Here is a 20212-nt window from a genome sequence, read left to right as displayed (position 1 = left end):
ACATATTCATGTCTTTAAAGTTCAGTGATTACGCATATCATGACACCACATGACTTCTCTCCACTTCATCTTATCAATCAAACCCTAATCTTGGTTATGTCTTTAAGTTTAAAAATGTTTGAATCTTATAATTTTCCAAGATCCCCCCAGTGAAGAAACAGTCCTGTTTGAAGACTTGTTAGCTCCCTTGTGTGGAAGCTTGTGGGATCTCCAGAAACCCTGGTGTTCAATAGGAAGGGCTTTCATTTGTTAACACTTAGCTACAATCTCTTAGTTAAACCCACTGCTGCTTGGCTCAGACAAATCCCTGCCTGTACAAGTACTTTTCTTGTTGCCCAGTCATTGTGAATTCAGGCAGTTAAGTTAAAACAGTAGTGGGAAAGAGCAAAAAAGGTCTGTTTGCACCAGTCTCAGCTGCAAGTGGTGACCTTTTCTACTGTCTGGCACTTGCCTGTACAAGCACTTATCTTTTATTCTACTGTCTCTGGTCTAACCTTCCACCTTATGACAAACATTAATCTTAAGACAACCACAACATTTCGGCTAAGACAGATGCTCATTAATGAGCAGAATGTTGTAAACCACATAGAAAAGAGAAAGGAAGGGGCACCCACCCCAGCAGTGACCGGGCTCAGCTGGGGAAGGGCAGGTAACCTGGGTCTGACTCTCTAAGTGCTTGTGCTCCACTCTGCTTTGCATCTCTCATGACCTCAGCTAATCTGTTTGATTTAACACTGCAGTCCAGCACTCACTCTGACAGGTGATGATCTGAAGTCAAGGCAGTAAAAAAAGTGATAGCTCTTTCTCAGCTGAGATTAGTCACTTGGAATGGGATTCATGTTAACCAATGTAAACGTCTACATCTCAGCTAGTCTCTCCTTACAGACAATGAATAGGTGTTTTCCAGGTTATCTTTATCTCAGTGTCACATAGACACCTAAAATAGATCTGATGGATCACACCCCACACCATAGGTATCTGAAGTGAAGGAAGATTAATCTCTCCTTGCTAACATAAATGCCCTTTTCGTATTTTGTTGCACCAATAACTTTAGGTATATGATAGTGTATTATGATGCACAGAATGACAATAACTAGGTCTGAGTCACAGGTGTAAGACAGGACTTCCATGGAGACATCCTATGGTTCTTAAGACACTGCGTGTTTTCCCGTGAACTGAGTGAAGCAAAGAAGGAACTGAGGTAAGGCACAAGAGGGGTGTCTGAACCCTTTCTGCAAAGTGAGCTATTTATCAGACTAAGATGAAGAGGAATTAAAGCACAGATTGTAACCTATAGCTTTGTAATTCATCTTGCTTAGATCAAGGCATCACTCTAGTTGGTTCAGAGGTCTTTGTTGTTGCCAAACTGGGGGCACCAGCTGAGTAACTCCACAGTGAAGACATAACCTTAATAAGTGAGATTTTTGCTGCTGTAACCACATACCACTTCCCCCCCCACCACTTTTTATGATCATCTGTCTTGAATCATTTCCTTGTGGGGAACTTCAGCTACCAGTGCTAATTGTATTACACATAAGAACTGCCACTGACGCCAACACAAAGGGGAACAAATTCTTTTTTGTTGAAAAATAAAAATTCCCAGCTATATTTGAGCAGGACTACATTTGAAATTTATCTTGCTCACTCTATAACAAAAGTGACCTGGTGCACATGTTTACCTTTAGCAGAAAGTTAAAACCAACACATTTGGAACCTGAAGCAATAGTTCTAATAAGGAGACAAGGCAGACGTGCAGGGTAAAGTTAACCCTAATACCAGGATTAATAATAAAACACAGTTGTCACGTGCTGTTTACTTGTTTTAACATCTGGAAAGGTTTGGGAGAGTTAAAAAAAAAAGAGACTTGTTTAATGTCTGATTTCCACTCTGCCTCTTTTGCACTTAGTTTACAGAGCTCCTAGTTGGCTCAATAATGTTTCTAAGAAGCTTGTTTTTTTGAGACCGTGCGGGGGCTACATCTAGCAAGAACTTCTTAAGACATTCTGCATCCTAATTCCCTTACTCTCCTTTATCACGTGGCAAAGGATAATGTTCAGCATGAGTTAATCCAGCATCACAGGTTATTTCTCCATCGCTTGCCTCTTGCCAAAGCAGCCCGTTCTTAACATAAGACAAGCCTAAAGAAGGAAACAAATGTGTCCTAGCAAGCAGTGAGATGAATTCCTGACTGCAAAATTGGAAACCAAAAATGAAATATGAAAACAGACACTTAAAATATATCTGACTCCAAAGTTCCTTTTTAGCTGTTCCAGTATCTTGGCTATGATGAGTGCAAAGGTCTGGCAATGTAACGCCTCTCCCTCTCTCTTCCTTTATTTCCCCTTCTTCTTTCTTCAAAGCCTGACTTCACCTTGGAAAGTTTGCTGAGCTTACATTTTCTCTTTCACTGTAGTTCGAGACACAGTCTGCTGCTTCTCTCTCCCTTAGCCTGGTGCATACTGGCATTCAATGTAAATGTATAAACTGGGCTCTTCCCCTCCCACTAGGAGCTTTTTCAGGCCTACCTGCCTGGTTTGGTCCTAAGGAACTGCCTTCCTTCTGAATTCATAGTTTCTTTCTGTGACAACACTGTGGGGTTATCCTAACATTTTAATCTGTTGAATTGAAATTGTCCATCGTACAGGGTCTCGATCATTAGAACTTTTTATGTCCTCTTCATGCCTTCAAAGAAATGTCCTAGCTAAGTCATCTTGCCTCAGTAGTAAAGGATGGAATGAGTTGAAGAAAAGAAGGAAGAGGGGGGAAAAAAGAGTAAAGGAGGTGGTGCATTTTTCTTTCATTTTCTCCCCATCAGTTAAATGTTCTCTTTCACACCACTGTCCCACCAATTTTAAGTAGCTAACACTACTGGGAAGCTGACCATCTGAATTCTCTCATTTACCTTGGTGTGTTTCTTTATGTGAGTAACAGTTCACCAATCTCTCTGTGCCATAGGAGCTCTTCCTGTTAGAGGTTAGGGCTGTTTCCTCAAGGTGCAAAAGCTTTCCCTTTCATGCCTTTTCATAAGCAACACTGTTCATTACAGTGAGAGAATGCACCACATGACTTGTCATTTATTCTCTCCCCTGACACTGTTTTACTGGGCAGACCTTAAGAAGGCTCTTAGACCTTTTTATTCCTCAGTTAAACCTAAGAGTCATTTAAGTTGACATAACTGGTGTTTTAAGCCTGCTTATGATCTGCTTCTTCATGATGTCTACAGTGTTGTCACGTTCAAGGTTGTGATATGTTTTGAGACTTTGAAAAGTTAAATTTGGCAGAACATGCCTTAAATCATACATATGAGTGATACACCCCAGAAAACAGTTAATTCCTTGAAACTACCACTAACCATTAGCAAAAGGTATGTTTTGTTGAATGACTTCTCACTAGTGCTCTGCAATTTCCTTACAAATCTGACCACTTGAGAAGAAATCTGGAGAAAAATCCCTGTCAGATTGCGTAGTTTGTTCACCATGCTTTTTTTTTTTAACCTGAAATATAATTTGTCACTATTTTGATATTGAAGTCTATAATATCTCAAGCTTCTGAACTGCATTCAATGAGGAGGTTGATCAGAAACAAACACAAGTTTAAATGACATACTGGTTTATCTGGAAAAGCTTTCCAGCTTTTCTTTTTTTTTTTTTTTTTTTTTTTTAAATAGAGCTCTGAGAACAATAATGAAAAGCATGAGGCTGCCCAAAGGTGTAAAGAAAAAAAAGTTAGTCAGTTTAGCGTGGATTACAGCACATGGATGGTTCACTAGAACTGTTATCACCAGTGACAGTTAAGTTTACCATCAATGGCAATTACAGTCAAGATGACAAATGATGTGATCTATTGGAATAAATGGAAATATACTCATAAGCTGTAACTGACTTGAAATTAGGTACAAAACCTATGTATGCATGTAAATTCTTTTATCCTTATAATCCTATTTCCCTGGAGCAGGGAATTATTCTCTCTTTAATTGACTTTACCTGTATTTGTACTGTTTCTTATGCCTGCGATATTGCAAAACTAAAAACTTCATCCAAGTGTCATACTCCTCTAGTATTACATAAGTTTACTGGCAGGATACTGATACACAGCTTTGCTTAGTATGGTGCAGAAGTTTCCAGAGTGCTAAAGTGATACATAGCAGCAGTAGCTGCCAGGTCTGTCTAGGTGGAGGTATTTAGTAGAGCTGCAGACAGATCCTTCAGCTAAGTATTTGAGTGCAGAAACATTTTGGCTCTCCCTCTTCTGCCAGAACCCAGCTGTTTTCAAGGTCGGTACTCCTGCCTGAGGATGCGGGAGCAGGTTCAGGAGGCAAAAAGCCCCTGGGAAGTAAATGTTTGCTGAAGGGAAGCATGCCGTAGGCAAATCTACCTTAAGGAGATGGTCTTGGGGGAGTGCAGTTGGTGGTACATGGTAGGCAGATGAAGAGATTGGTGTAGGGGTGCAGCTGAGTTCTCAGTGTGTTAAAGCTCTGCCATTTCAACTGATTGTTTGGAACAAGCAACTGAGAGAAGAATATGGAAATGTTTCCCCCAGTGCCCACGTAGGCTAAACCTGGAAGCTATTGCTCTCTCTTGTGGTCCTTCTTGTCACCAACGTCAGCGTTTCTGGAGCACAGGATTCATCTCACCTAATATTAACATCAGTATCTCAGAATTATGTGAAAATCCATCATTTAATTTTATGGAGGGCTGGGTCAGTTTTCTTAATTTTCTTTCTGGGTGGGTTCAGAGCTACAAGTTTTGCTTGTGTTTCAGGTCCAAGTAAACTCAAAATCTCAAAATGAAACACAGTCAAAACTGCCAAATTTTATCTGGTTCTTTGTCAAAATCATGTGAGAATGCAAAGCATAAATCAGCCAAGGTTCACTCAAAACTGTGCTTAAGCTTTACTCAGAAAGTAATATTTTTTTATTAAATGTGAAATCATGTGAGTTTTACATAAATTGGAGTAACACAGAATATGTTCCTCATGGTTCCATGAACCTCATTTTAGCACCTCGTTCATCATTTTATCTGACAATTGGTCTCATTTGTGTTGTCCAGACTGAACCCAAAGTTCCACTGAACATGGTGATAATTTGATTAAATCCTAAGAATCAGCTTCAGAGTTGGATCTGCTGGGCCAGCTGAACAGAGGAGAATCTGTTTGACTGATTCCAAATCCTTTTAGAAACACAAGTACTTCATCCCTCTCAGACTGGAATATTTAAGAAAAGCAAACAGATCATCAAAAAAACCCATGTGGCATTTTTTCTTGCTTCCTTGTGCGTGTAGTCCCTGTAGTTGCTGTGTCTTCAGAGAGGAGTACCCACAAGCAATATTTATTTACATTTATCGTAAGACACTTTTTACTGTATGATATATCAAAAAGTAATTTCTCTGTCATACACATAGTTTTATTGTTGAACATTTAGGCAGAGACATTCATATCTGCTGATAAGCATCTAGCGCAATGCTCCAAAACACTGTGAAGTGGAAAGGAAGTACTGCTTGATAACCTCATCATTTATGTTCTTTCTCAAGTCGATAGTGAGGCATAAGCATAAGTAGAGTTGCAGAGTGCAACTGATTTTATCCTGAAGTACATGTATAAAAGATGGGGAATTAATTTTCCTGTACATGTGTCTGTGTCTGTGTGCATTTCCCTTCCCACTGACTTCTCAGGGAGTCATAATGACCAGCTTACACTACTTAAGTCATTTGAGATGAATGATATTACATAGATGCTTCAGATCTAAACATCACCCTTTACAGCTTTCCTTATCAGGAGAACTTATATTTGTGCCCAAAACTGCTTTTTAGCTAGTCCTAGACCTCCAAGGACAATGCTGGTTAAAAGTTTGTTTTAAGATTTGTATTTCTTATGTCCAGCCCATTTATATGTTTTCATAAATATACACTGGAATAAAATAACAGAGAGCAACTATTTACTGTTTTGATTTGCCAGTTTTGGGGATGAAATAGTTATTTTCTCTACTGCTGTGTGTAATTTTTCTGTAATAAGTAGCTCACACGCAGAAACACTGGAGTCACTGAGAACATTTAATATGATGACTGATTATTTAAAATATGCTGTGAAACACTTTGGGTTTAGAAATACTTATGCCCTGAAGACTATCATGAAGAATGACTGCATTCCACAGCAAGAACAGTGTTTGGAAAGCTTAGCTAACTTCAGCCTACTCACAATGATGATAAATTGCATGTATTGTACACTGTATGCACAGTTTTTATGCAGGTGTTTTTGTTTTGGTTTGGTTTTTTACATCAAAAAAAAATACCTCCTGCACACTTTTTTCCCCTACTAAGAACATTTAGATCCATTCCTTCACTATTTCAGCTGCTAAAGTACAAGCAGTGCAACAGCTACACTAGCTTTGCAACAGGGATAAAAATCCTGCAGATTTTCTGACCTGTTCTGTCCCAAAGCACCTTGCTCTGGAAGGAAACAGGGAAAACTCCAGAATTACTTTGACCCCAATGTTCATAGTATTAACCCAGCTAGCTCTGTGCTGCCGTTTGCCTCTTCCATTGAGTGGGAGGACGGAAGAGAAACTGGGTCACCGTGTACTCTCGCTAGGTCAGATTGGAGCTTCCAGGCTCTTGCACTTACCAGGAATTAAAACAAGGAGTGATTTCTTGCTGATCCCTTTCCCAGCAAAAACTGGTTACATTATCATTAGTAAGGCTAAAGATTTCTGCAACATTGACCTTGACAGGAGCAGCGTCAGGGGTTACAAACGTGAGTGAAAGATCGTGTACTCCTCTCTCTCCTTTTTCTCGTCCAAAGAACAATTTCTTTATTCAGAGGGAAGCAATGATGGAGAAGAGCATGGCTGGATCATCTATGCCACCCCATTTTCATCCTAAAGCCTGAATCTGCACTTGTTCATCTGTTTAAATATTGGTTTTCTTACTCATTGGTGTAGGCTTTTCAGGGAAACATTTATCCATAGCAACTCACTGATTAGGTTACATCTAAAGTAGTATACAGACCAGGGCCAGGGAGTGAACCCTGGTGAAGCCTTGACATTTTTTTCACCCAGGCTGGCTGGCACTGACCTACACTCTAGCTGAGACATCATCAGAAGTTAACATGGGTTGGGTATTTTTGTCAGTATGATGGTTTGGAGGCAAAGGAGTAAAGAGAGTTTAACTATATCAACAAAATATATGCATCAGAACTGACAGCGGTCTCTGGCCATTTTATTTACTAGCATAGATATAGTCAAAGTGTTTCATACAAAATATCTTTTTCTCATAATAATGCAAGAATCCATAAGGGTACAGAGATCTCATAATAATGCAAGAATCCATAAGCGCACAGATACAAGGGTATAAATGCACACAACCTAACATCCTTCTCAGGAACTAAGATGTTTCATTACAAATTTACTGGCAAGAACAAACAGGGCTTCCACAGAAATATGTTGAAATTCTGAAATCACTCTTTATTTCCTTGCCAGTCAGCAACAAAACGTTAGGGAGCATGGGATGCAATATATCTGGCCATGTAAAATTAGTGTTGCAAAACTGAAGATGCTGCAAATGATTTCCTAGAACTTTGTTCCATGCTATGCATCTTGTCTGAAATATTTCACCACAGAGAAACTCCAACTTCTCTCACAGCTCAGATAACAGGAAATAATGTAGTAAAAGACTTTAGTTTTGTTCTGTTTTTCATGCCCCAAAATTGCACTGAGCTAACTGCATTTTGTCTTGGGAAGGTAGTCACAGAGCATTTTTCATATTCATGTGCAACATATCCGAGAGACTTATCTACTTTATTTTTTGTTCTTTTCTCAAACCAAGAGTATGGGAATTGTGCAAAACTATATGCAAAACAGAGAGATTTTGTCACAGTCAATTAGGTTATGGATTATTTTTGTTTTGTTTTGTTGTGTTTCCTTTTGCCTTCACTGAAGCCATTAGCACTTAATAATATAGTGTAATTCACTGCTCCCCCAAGGCAAGGAAAGATTGTAGGCACAAATATGTTGGGGGGGGGATGTCAAACGAGGGTTTCTAACCTCAGAAACGATGGTCTCAACAACAAATTTAAATAACAAAAATCAATTTTCTCCTCTACCATTTAGGAAGACAAACAGTACTTAATTTGAAAGTACCCCTGGAAAATGCTTCGTTTTCCTGAATCTGGCTATAGGCATTTCTGAGCAGCAGAGACATAGGACTTAAGTCATGGTCTCTGTTCCCACCCTCTCTCTCCTCAACACTTCTAGATTGGGGAGATTTTCCCTTGGTGTTCTGGTTTCTGAAACTCCTACTGTCTCTGTCCATCACAAGGTGAAGCCCACGAAGAAAAACTGGAGTTGTGAGTTCCAGACACCTGCACAGCACTTGGAAATTTCTAAAGCTGCAAGGCACTGTGTTATGGAGTGTAATGCTGTCCTATCCAGTGCCTTCTTGTAGAAACAAAAAACAAAAAAACACCCAAAAAACCAAAACCACAAAAACCACCAAAAAACCCCAAAACAAAACCAGAATCTCCACAAATTTGGTTTGCTTTGTCTTCTGCACATCTGATATGAAAAAAAAAAAAAAACAAAACCCAAAACCACCACAAAACTGCTTAGTAAAATCAAGTTCTGAATAATGCAACTCAGAAAAACCCAACAGAGTATGCTCCACTTACTGTAAGGAGTTCATAAATTCTTTTCTATACAGCACTTTTTGTGTGATATCAACAGCTTTCACAGACACATACTTGTAGCAATGCTGATCCATCCAGTATGAAACAAACTGGTCTATAATTGCAACATGGCTAGGAACATGCGTAGTGGCCAAGCAGCTGTCACTGAAAAGACCTCCATAGACTACACGTAGAATAAGGCACTGCTAAGTAAGTTTCAAACAGCGTGGTCCTTTACGAACACATGTGACAAAAGTAATAAAAGTATTTGGAGTGAACAGGCTCTAATTCTGTTTGGTAGCATCAACAAACCATCCTGGCTGTCCCCTCTTGTAATTTGTAAATGAACCAGAATTATTCACAACTACAGTTCCGGGACTCAAGATTGTCTACTATTTATTCTTTCAGAGCCCTTTTATGAAGTAGGTTATGGTGGGACAGAATATATATGATGTTTAAGTCACGGAATACAACCGAAGAACTGAAGCCAGACTCAACTGGGTCTAAAATAGGATTAAGCCTGCAAAATGTTTTTTAGGAAGAACACTTTAAATGCTAAATACAAATGCAGTGTCTTTGTGACTCTGACCCAATAAATATGCATAGAATCATGCTAATTATTTGGAGATTGGTGGGTTTCTCTTCAGGTCACTAATTCTTACACATGATTCAGCTAGATAAAAAATGATATTTAATAAACCTCAGGAATGATATCAGGAACGAAAACACACCACGCCAACCAAGTACAGCCAAAAATCCTTCAAGAAATTAGCAAAGTAAAATAACATGTTGTGCATTACTCGGGGTATTTATTTCTTTTGTTAGTTTGATTGGTTAATACAAAAACCTCGTAGATAAGGTGATTACAACACAGGAATAGCAGCCAAAGTCCTGGCACAAACCACTAAAATCCCCACCTCACTTTCTTCAAGGTCAGCATCATTCCTGAGCCAAATTTTGTAAAAAGGATATACTCCTTGAAAACAGAGCTGTGAAAAAGGGATCACTGGAGACCTAGAATTTGGCAACCAAATTCCAGGAAATTTTTTTGAAAAAGTGACTAAATTGGAAGCTGAGAGAGGCCTTCCTGAGCTTTAAAGGGGACCTGTATCATGGGCAGTGTACTCATCACTGAAAAGCATTTTTTCTAATAGTCAAACATTTTTTACGATTCAGAAATTAAAAGTGGACCTTGATCTTTATTTATGTAAAAAAAACCAACCCAAAACAAAAACAAAAAAAACCCAACAAAACCAAACAACAACAAAAAACCCCAACAAAGACTAAACAAAAAAAAAAGACCACAAAAAAGTATTTTTGCTATTAAAAATCGAATAGTGATTTATTCGGAGTTCACATCGCCTAGTTTTAACGTGTCATTGTTAATGGTAGCTTTGATGGCACAGCAAAGGCAAAGTGACACAGGGCTTTTAATATGACTGTGCGTGACCTGGCAGAGTCTAATGGTTGAAAATTTCGATTAATCAGAATTGCAAAAGAAAATCAAACATGAGAAAAGGCTTTTCTACAGGGCCGTAACCCCTGTCCTTCTCCTACCTTGGTCAGAGTCATGCTTAGCATAGACACTCAGCAGCCCAGATGGTGAATCTTTTATGCAAGGTATCCCAGATATCACCACTTTTGTACAGAGTTTCACAGCCTGTTTTGCCTCAGACCTTCCTTTAGAAGAGCAGCCACTTAAAGAATCTCCTTGGCATCTCCAAGTGTCTGGAAAACCTGGGTGTAACTAAAGCTGTCTCAGCCTAATCAATGATACATCTACTATAGAAAGCACAATAGTGCCCCTAGAGATTCCCCCTCCAGTCCCATTTGATATCATCAGCTGTACACAGTCCCAGGAAATGGCACACATTGTTCCATCCTGGAAAGTCCTGCCAAAGATTAACAAAGGGCACACTAACATAACTGTTTGCCACACATGGGTACTGGTTCGTTTTATTGCAAAGGTCAATGAATACAATGTGTAGTTTAGGCCTTCAAGACCTGGTAGCAAAAGGCAGCTTTTCCTGGCAGGCCAGGGGGTTCCTAGCGGAGTCATCACCAGCAAGCACTCTGCAATTCTTCATTTGGGCTCAGCTACCTAAAAGAATTATAGAACCATTTAGCTTGGAAAAGACCTTTAAGATCATCAGGTCCAACTATAAACCTACTACTGCCAAGTCCACCACTAAACCATGTCCCTCAGCGCCACGTCTACATGTCTTTTAAATACCTCCAGGGATGGTGACTCAACCACTTGCCTGGGCAGCCTGTTCCATTGCTCGATAACCCTTTCGGTGAAGAAATTTTTCCTAACATCCAATGTAAATCTCCCCTGGGGCATTTTGTGCTACTTCAGAAACCTTTATTTAAGAATATGACTTGTTTCTTCTGTGGTCATGATCTAAGTTATTATCTATATATTTTTAGTTGATCAAATTAAAACTGTGGATGAATCATGACCCTGACCATGAATGTGATAATGAAATGTGAAAACTCCTTTCCCCTTTCAACCCACCCCAAACTAAAAGCAGCTTGGTACCTTTTTTGCAATGATTAGGATAATAATGACATTGTGACACTATAACACACACGGGAACACATACTATAGTATTAGCTGAATCAATACATATAGATTGTTTTGTTCTAACAGCAAATAGATTGTTTTGCCCTCCTAGACTACCCTTTACCTAAAATTGTACAGTCTTGTAACTCTCTTTTCAATTAAGAAAACAAATTGTCTGTTTTTCTGTTTGGTCATGAGGGCATCTAACCACATAAATATTCTTTCCTGACTACCATTACTAAACAATTAAAAGGAGAATAATTTTTTGTGTAATTGATTGTCCTCAAGACATACATAAACTGCCTTAGAAATAGTAAAAAACGTAAAAAGCTTACTACAATCAAATGGTTGCCACTTTGACAATGAATGAGTGTTTACAGCAAATAATAGTTGTATTCTAACCAAATAGCAAGGTTAACTCTTCCATTCAAAATATAATAAAAAATGAGAATGATTGTTTGTGTCTAACTACCTATGTAATTCTTATGCTGCATAATACAGAAAATTACCCTGGTTGTGATTTGACCTTGTTATAATTTGATCTCAAAGGCTGATTATCTCTTTAGCCTGCAGCTGGAAGGAAATGTTTTCCAGCTCTTTGAAGCCACTCTGCATACTACACAAAGCTGCCTAGTTGCAGTTTTTAATTCTGGAAGGGTGGCAGTCAGCAGAGTGATGGAAAGAAACACTCAGTGACTGAATACTGCTTATATTTCTCACACAATGTGCTATAAGATTTATATGATGCAGTTTAAAACAGCCTGATTTTCCTTATGCTACAGTTTATTACCTCATTCATTTATTCACAGAAGGTTAAATTATATCAAAGAATTGATGACAGATTCTCCAGTCATAAACATAACTCTTATCTGAGAACAAATCATGGCAAACTGGAAGAAATGTGAAAGGATTTCATTTAGTGACATACATTAGTTCTCAAATATCTGACTTCAGACTGATTTCATTGGACAAAATTATGTTAACCCAGTTCAACCACCTTTTCTTCCTTTTCAGGAAATTGTAAGGATTATTGAAAACTGAATTTTGATGAAAGGTAATATATGAGAAATACATAGTATTGAAAGATTCAGTGAAATATGTTGTATCTTACAAGTCCTGTGCTAGGAACTGGCTTAACGTTCTATTTTCAGATGTTACTTCTCTTCATTTCTCAAAGCTTTTATGCCCATGCTTACCTCACATGGAGAAGTATAAAGAAAATTTTCCTTGTATAAAAAGGTAAGAACAGATTGCAGACACTCAATAAATTTTGAATATGAACTTCCTGCTAAAATTAGTTTCAAATGTGAAATTAAGGGGTTTTATAAACTGGTTTCAAAAGGTAAAAATGGAATGAAAAGCATTATGGACATTAAGTACAATTTTAATACGTAATTTGAAATTAATGATCTCTAAATTGTGTGTTTGAACACAGTATCAAGGTACACTTGAGAAAAAATACATGGTACGCTAGGGATTATTTTTTCTCCCGAATAACATTTAAAATAAAGCATTGCCCACAATTTTCCATATGACTGTGGGTTTTTTTTCTATTCAAGCAAGATAGAAAGTGACTGACGGGCTAGAACAAGGAATTCTGGATGTCTCCTTTATATTCACAGATGCATAAAAACATCCTGCTCTTCACTCTGCTTTAATCAGGCTTTTCCAAAGTAGGTTATAAACTTAACAAAAGGGGGTTTGTGGTCTGTGTCTGAAGCAGATGGGCTCCCAGAAAGAAAAGGAGGGATCAAGTATTTATTCTCTGCCAAAGCACACTTATCTTTCCACTTCTTTCCTCATCTCATTCATGCTGGACCTCGGCAGGCAGAAGGGTGCGGCTTTCTTGTCCATTGGCTGCTCCTCAGAAGACTGTAGACAACACCCTTTGCCTGAACTGTGAGAGCACACTTACAACAAACAACCCCATGGCACAGAATTGAATCCTGGCCTTGCTAGAGCTGTAAAATAGTAGAGATGTAAAGACTTTGTTCAGAGTTATCCCAATCAGCTACAAAGACCTAGATACCTGTTTCCCTTTGACTGCAAATCAGCTGCTTAAATGCCATTTGAAATCCAGGCTGTGAATACTACATTTGAAAAAATGTGCTGCCTTTTGCTGTAATTCACAGAGACTGTACTGACTTGTAAAAAAACAGTTCCTTCTCCCCTGCCCAGCTCAACCTCTGATAAATTTGAGCTGAATAAAAGCAATGACATAGTCATCTTTGCAAGAAATTTTTCTTACTCTGTATAGTTCTTTTCTGTGTGCGTGCACACGCACGAGTGTATATAACCATCTATTTCATCTGCAAATTGTGTAGAACTAATATGTGCAACATAATTATGCTCATCATTTGACATTAATGAAGATCTGCTAAACCAAATCTATTTATTTCTAGGGAATGATTATTGGTGTAAATTCTCCACTGGTGTCCAATAGGGAATACGCCAGTAAGAATTTGGCCATAGTCACCATCTAAAGAACACCAAATGAACATGTGCTACTGAAAGTGAGTAATGATCAAAAAATCAGGCCTAAAACTCCTAATGGATATTAAATACTTTGACCCTGGCATTTAACCAAGAGACAGAATGCCAACTGTTAAAATAAAAGCATTACTTTTACATCACATTTATTTCACTTCCATATTTTTCTGAGTGCTGTTGCCATCTTTCTGACCTGTCGTGATAACTTGTTTCTGGCTCTTTCTCTATTTCTGTTGATCCAAGGGGCTCATTCAATACCCACTAATGGGGGGGGAGGGGGGGGAGGGGAATCTTTCCATGACTTCAGTGAACTTTGGATCAGATCTCACATTTTCTTAAACTTCCACATCCTTTGAGACCCCAGTTCTCACATTTTGCGTTAGACAATATTGTCTTCACAAATGGATATTTTTTTACTATGAAAATCAGTCTTTTCTTCTTGTTGACGAAAGTGATGCCAGCCCCATTATTCATATCACGTTTAGCAAACCCACAGGAGTTAAGCAAACCTGGAACCCTCCAGGAGATTGACTGCCTTGATGAGTGTAGCATAAGTCACCCAGGCTGAGGCCATTCGCTCAAATATTTCCGTGTGTAAATATTAAGTTACAATATACTGTAATGGAATTAACAGTGTGTGCCCCGAGTCAGGTGCGATGAATGAGCTCAGGTTCAGTACCAACAGTTACACACATGCATGAGCCTTTGCTTTCAAAGGGATGTGGATTATCTCAGATATTTAGCCCAAGTTCTCTGTAATTTCACATCCCTGGGACACCGTTGTCTTCTTTTTCTGTAGTCTAACTCTTACTCTGCAGGTAAAATTGCTCCCAGCCAGTAATTATTTGCCTCCACTTCTGCCACAGAAAAGATGGGACACATGACCCCACACTACGACCACTTGCAGAAGCATGTCTGTTACCGCTATAATGGCTGAGTCTTTTGAGTTTAAAACCAGATCTACCCTCCGTTCATGATCCTTTTTTCAGTTTGGAAGACTATTACCCAAACATGTGGTTGCATTTTGTGGTTTTGAACCCTAGGAGGAGGGAGAAGGTGAAACAAATCATTTAGTGCATATGAGGCACCTCACAAAGTTTTGTTTCACGCGGGTCACTTGTTTCTGTGAATTGTCTCTGGACAGAACATGCAGAACTTCTGTGCCATCACTTAATAAACACTAGTGCAGAGAGTCTTTATGTTTTCCATATTATTTACCTATCTTATACAGGAGAAAAGATTGGCGATATTTCTTCCACTTTCCCTGGTAAGTCTCAAACGATTCTTTAATCTGGTCAAAATAGAAAGGTCACTATGCCTTAAATCATAGCCTTCTCTGAAATCTCTACTAAAATACCAATGAATTTTGCAATGCAAAATAATTAACCAACGTGCACAGGAGCCATTTCTCCACTTGAAATCGCCTAATTTAATTATTTTTTTTTAATGTACACAGAGGCACTAGAATATTGTGTATCTAAAGAAGTTCCAAACTTTAATTGTGGAAAGAGATATAAGATATTTTTCATATTATAAATATGTAAAACAAGCTTCTGAAACTTCGTTATATCTAATCCATCTAATTTGATGTTGCCCTCTAGTAAGTTACAATTACTGTTTTCCCTGTGCTCTTTGGTTCAGTTATCATTCATCAAATCTCAGACTAAAAGGAGTTTTTACAGCTGGGTCATAAACCAAATCAATGGAAATGTTGATGCAGCATTAACTATATCAATCCTAACAGGTGTCTTTATAATAACCCTTGTAAAAGAAACACCTCTATGCAGCTCACCAGCAGGCTCCAAGGAGAGTGCTAAAGTAGGGAGCAGGGAATAATGAGTAATTAGGGTTTTCACTAACCAGAAAGATAGGTTCTTTCAATTTCTGTCCATTAAAAGTCACACATATAATCACTATGGTAATATAGATCTCAGCTGCACACTTCCAGTAAACTCATGATGAAATATTAAAAAACAACCCCAAAGAGAAATTGCTAACCTTCCAATTACCTTACTCATTATATGCAACCCCATGAGCTCTGCCACATATTCACATGCAGGTGTTCATGTATGGTATTTTTAGCAAGGAAAATGGTGTCTGTTGGAGTGATAGGTAAGAAAAATATGATACTGGCCTGCTGTATTTATTGTTTAAATCACATTTTAGCAAACATCTTTGCATTTTGTGTTGGAATCCCAGGCTGAGAATTCTCTGGAGAGCTGACCAAAAAGTCCACTGCAGAGAGCACCCATCCCCCTGCCCGGAGGTGCCTGTGGACAACAGTAGCAGTCTGTCAATAGGAGCTCTTTTGGGGCCCATTCCTACACACAGAGGCACATTGTTCTAGAAAGCCGGGTGAAAGAAGAAGCACCCAAACACTAATTAATTCACAGATAGACTGAAAGGCACCTAAGCCCATACTAGAGTGACATTTCGTATGTTTCTAATGTGAATCCTCAGATAATATGAAGAGCAGACGCACAAGCATGCTGTTTCCTAGAGAACATCCTTATCACTTAGCTTCACAGGTTGACTTGCTGTTGTGTTTTTGCTCTTTCTGTGCCCAAAACTCTCAAATTTTGGCTAGGCAGTGACCCATATAAAACAGATGTGATATGTATAGTGTATGTGTATGACCATACAGCACCATTTTCTGCAGTTTGTTTTCTAAAGCACAGGTGGGATATGGGGGACTCAGGTCACCTTACAGATAGGAGAGCCAAAACATGGCCTACTCTTTTCTCCAGGGATGCTTTAGCTAATGCTCTAACATGAAGAAAGAAGGTTGGTGCCTTTGCTCATTTTCATCTCTCTTGTTGGAGACATCTACTCTAGGCAGAGATGGATGCTGCGGGCAGGGATGTTGACTTTAGAATTCTCTCTCAAACATCTGTTCAGTCCTTTGGTTTGCCTTGTGCTGAGTAGCTGCATGCTCATACAGCCCACATACCAGAGCATTACATCACTGTACAAGAGTATTGATACTCCCTATCAGCACTGAGATAGCAGCTCCTAATTCTGGAGACCTTCAGAGACAGTCATAAAGTATTCTGACACTGTTTTCTTTCTATTTCACATTGGCGGTCTCTTGTCAATTAAGATCTCTCTCTGATTAGGCCTGCCCAGTGCAACTCAATGTGTGCCACATGGCAGACCCCTTGTCACAGACCCCTTGTCTCCTAGTCACTGCATTTGCCTGCATCCCTGCTGAGCTGTAGTATCCTCCATATGCTTTGGATGACTGCATGTCTGCATATGCTAGAAGTATATGTAAAGTCAAAGCCACTTATTTCTCCCAGAGAAAGCTGAAGTACCTCCAGCGTTGATTAGCTTTTTCTTAACTTTTGTATGACTCATAATGGGCTAAAAACTATGATTAATTCAATTTCTAATAGCACAGTAATCAGGAACATAAAGAAGGACTGTAAGCAGTGTGCAGAAGTCCTGCTCCTTGTCAAAACCCAGGAGCCTTTGTACAAGAGAACTTAAGGATGCAGGAACATTTCTTTGTTTCTCAAACTGTTTCTGTCTAGTACATAATACATCAGTTTATCCAAATCTCCAGAAAGTAATTTTGCCTGTAAAATGTTACACATGATTTGTGAAACACAGAAAACACTAGTGTACTGTCAACTTGGCAGTATTTTTAAGGAGTCCGCATGTCCCTTCAAACACAATGCTTAACAGGACTGGGATGGGGCATAGCGGCCCTTCCCCAAGGACCACACACCAAATATCTCCCAAAGCTTCCAAGAAGATAAAAGCATTTGTTCCTTGTTGCAGCCTCCTCTGTTGTGCCTCTCAGTCTAGGCCAGGTGAGCAGGACTCGGACGTCACATCATGCTTGTTGTCTTCTGTTGAACCTTCCTTCATCTTGGTGGGGGAAAGAGTGATAAAGGAGGAATTGCCTACAAAAGGCTACACAGGATAGGAAACTCTTTTTCTCTCCCCCATTTTACTCCATTGTAAAGGACAGTCAATATTTGTCCCTTATTTGGGAACCTTTACTGTTCTGATACCTTTAAAAATACTGTCCCAAGATCTGCAATGTCTCTGAAGACCATTATGTAGAAGACCTCCTGTGTAGATTAATACGATATTGCACAATAGGTTTAGAAATTGAACTCATGCAAATGTTTTAAGCAAAATGAATCAAGTGTCCCCATCACAGACTCCTGGAGAGATGGAGTCTTTGCTGGTGGGATGCCTGGGAAGGAGAGATGAGAGAGTGAGGAGACAAGAAGCACAGCACAGCAGATTGCTGGAGAGTCTGTTGGGACCTATTAAACTAGGATGAAAACATGGACTTCTAGACGGAGAGAAAGGAATACAACTCCTCTCCTCCATGAAAAACAGAGAAAGAGGTCTCTCTTCCTACTTTGGGCGTACTCCAACACAAGTTCCCCTCTGGCCTCATTAGCACAGCTAGAGCTCCCTCTTCTGATTCACTCACTCCTCCTTTTTGGGATGTGGACTTTAATATTCACACGAGCAACACAGGACACACGCTGACCGGCACCCAGCTGGGCTTTCCACTACTGAGCTGGTATTTTCCATATCCTGTCTGTCAGCATCAGACCGTGATTTACAGGGGTATAAAACTGAGGGATGCAAAACCTGGAACTGCATATAGCCAAGTTCAATTCAATGGATTTCTTTAGACATGCTCCAAATATTTGGACAACAGGCTAGAACTAAAGGTAGAAGTATCATCGCCAGAGGAAACTTACCATTTGAAGCTACTACCCACCTGCCTTGTTACCTGCCTTGGGGTGACAAGTGTTTGCCATGTGACTCTCTTCTAATCCCTGTGCAACTTGCGGACCTCTTGTATCAAAGAGATACAAAGAAATGTGTGTAAAGTTTTTCATTTTTCTGTAATAGTAGTGAGATCCTACACAAATTCCAGAACAGAATAAGCTGGCAGCCTCTCACAGCTAATTTTTTTTTTTTTTCTTACAGCAAAAAAAAAATAAATTAAGTACCACTTGATGTTCACATTTTTTACCATCTTGACATTATAAAACCCAAAGGAATGACTAGCAATTCCCTTTTTGTGCTGCCAGCATTGATCTGCCTTTGATTTCCACTTTGCTATGCCTAAATGTGCAAGTGCTCTTCAGAGAGGTCAGATAAAAAGATGTGGAGCGTGCAGAGCCTGTTCACCATTTCTTTGGAGGGTAAAATCAAAATGGAGAATTTGACACTTCCTAATGAGCCACTCTGTTTTCAAGGCATGTTCATGTAGAATTGGTTCAGTCTCTTTAAAATAAAAAGGTAACACTAAGGGAGAAACATTCTCCATTCTTTAATCCCCTCTAACACGGCACCTGAAATCTAGCCAAGCGCCACATGTGTACAGTGCTCAGTATATACAGAATGTATATGAGGTCAGCAAAACACACAATTGCAGGGTTTCTATTGCGAAAAAAGCAGGCCTGACCTTTTGACAGAGTAAACACTGCTTTCTCACCCAGATACATCAAACCAGCTTTATATTTCATCATGCATTTTGCTCGCGTTTTCTTTTTCTTTTTTTTTAATCACTATTTTTAAATTTTTCCCGATCATCTAAAACCTGGGGGAATAATCCTAATGATCATAATCCTTCCCCTGCAACCCTCCTCCTGCTCCCTCCCTTACTTTTTTTAGCGTGTTGGCAGCCCTGATCAATGTTGATTCATTGAAGGGAACAGAATCTGCAAACTCTTCGGTAACACTAGACAAGCTGCTACTACAAGCAGCTGCAGTTGCAGTTCGCATCTCACTAGGGGTTTTTCAGAAAACCCACCCACAACACACAAGGGGAATTCTCCCGGACAAGCTGCAGGTGCTATGGATATTTTCATTTAATATTCATTCTTGCAATTCAGCACATTTGTAATCCATGTGGTAAACTGTTACTTACATTTCTCCCAATGGACCACAACCAGATGTCGAAAATAAGAAGTCCGGTGGAGATATCGCTGCTTCTCCTCTTCATTGTGCATTTCAATGGTCTTAAAACAAATCTGCTTTCTCAGGACAAAAAAAATGTGCTTTTGTATTTAAAGACACTTTTGTTGACATTAAGTAATAATAAACATATTGAGAAATTACAGGCCCCACATAGATTATGAAGTGTTTTAATTGGATGAGTATTCTTTGCTGTATTAGAGAAAATGTACACTTTTTACTCTGCGTCACTTCATATTGTTAACTAAAAGGCCAAAAAAGGATCACAGTGGAATATTACATGAATTCATAGACAGTCTCCTGTATCTGTCACAGTTTTCCCAGAAAGCTTGATTTTCCCAGCGTCAGGAGATGGTAGTTCCTGTACCTCTCTATTTATTTGTTTGTTTGTTTGCAAGCATTTCAATTACACTCTTCACCATAGCGCTTGTGTATTTTGAAAGCATGCCAGAGTTAGTCATTTTTCGATACTGGAAAGAACTAATACTCAAGCTTTCTGCAGAACTGCATTCAAACATACAATAGAGATTGGTTGCATTTTTTTAA

Source organism: Charadrius vociferus, unplaced genomic scaffold (genome assembly GCF_000708025.1).
Source record: "Charadrius vociferus isolate BGI_N301 unplaced genomic scaffold, ASM70802v2 scaffold173, whole genome shotgun sequence".
Lineage (NCBI taxonomy): Eukaryota > Metazoa > Chordata > Aves > Charadriiformes > Charadriidae > Charadrius > Charadrius vociferus.
The sequence above is the reverse complement of the archived record's forward strand: the minus strand, read 5'-3'. Positions refer to the sequence as shown.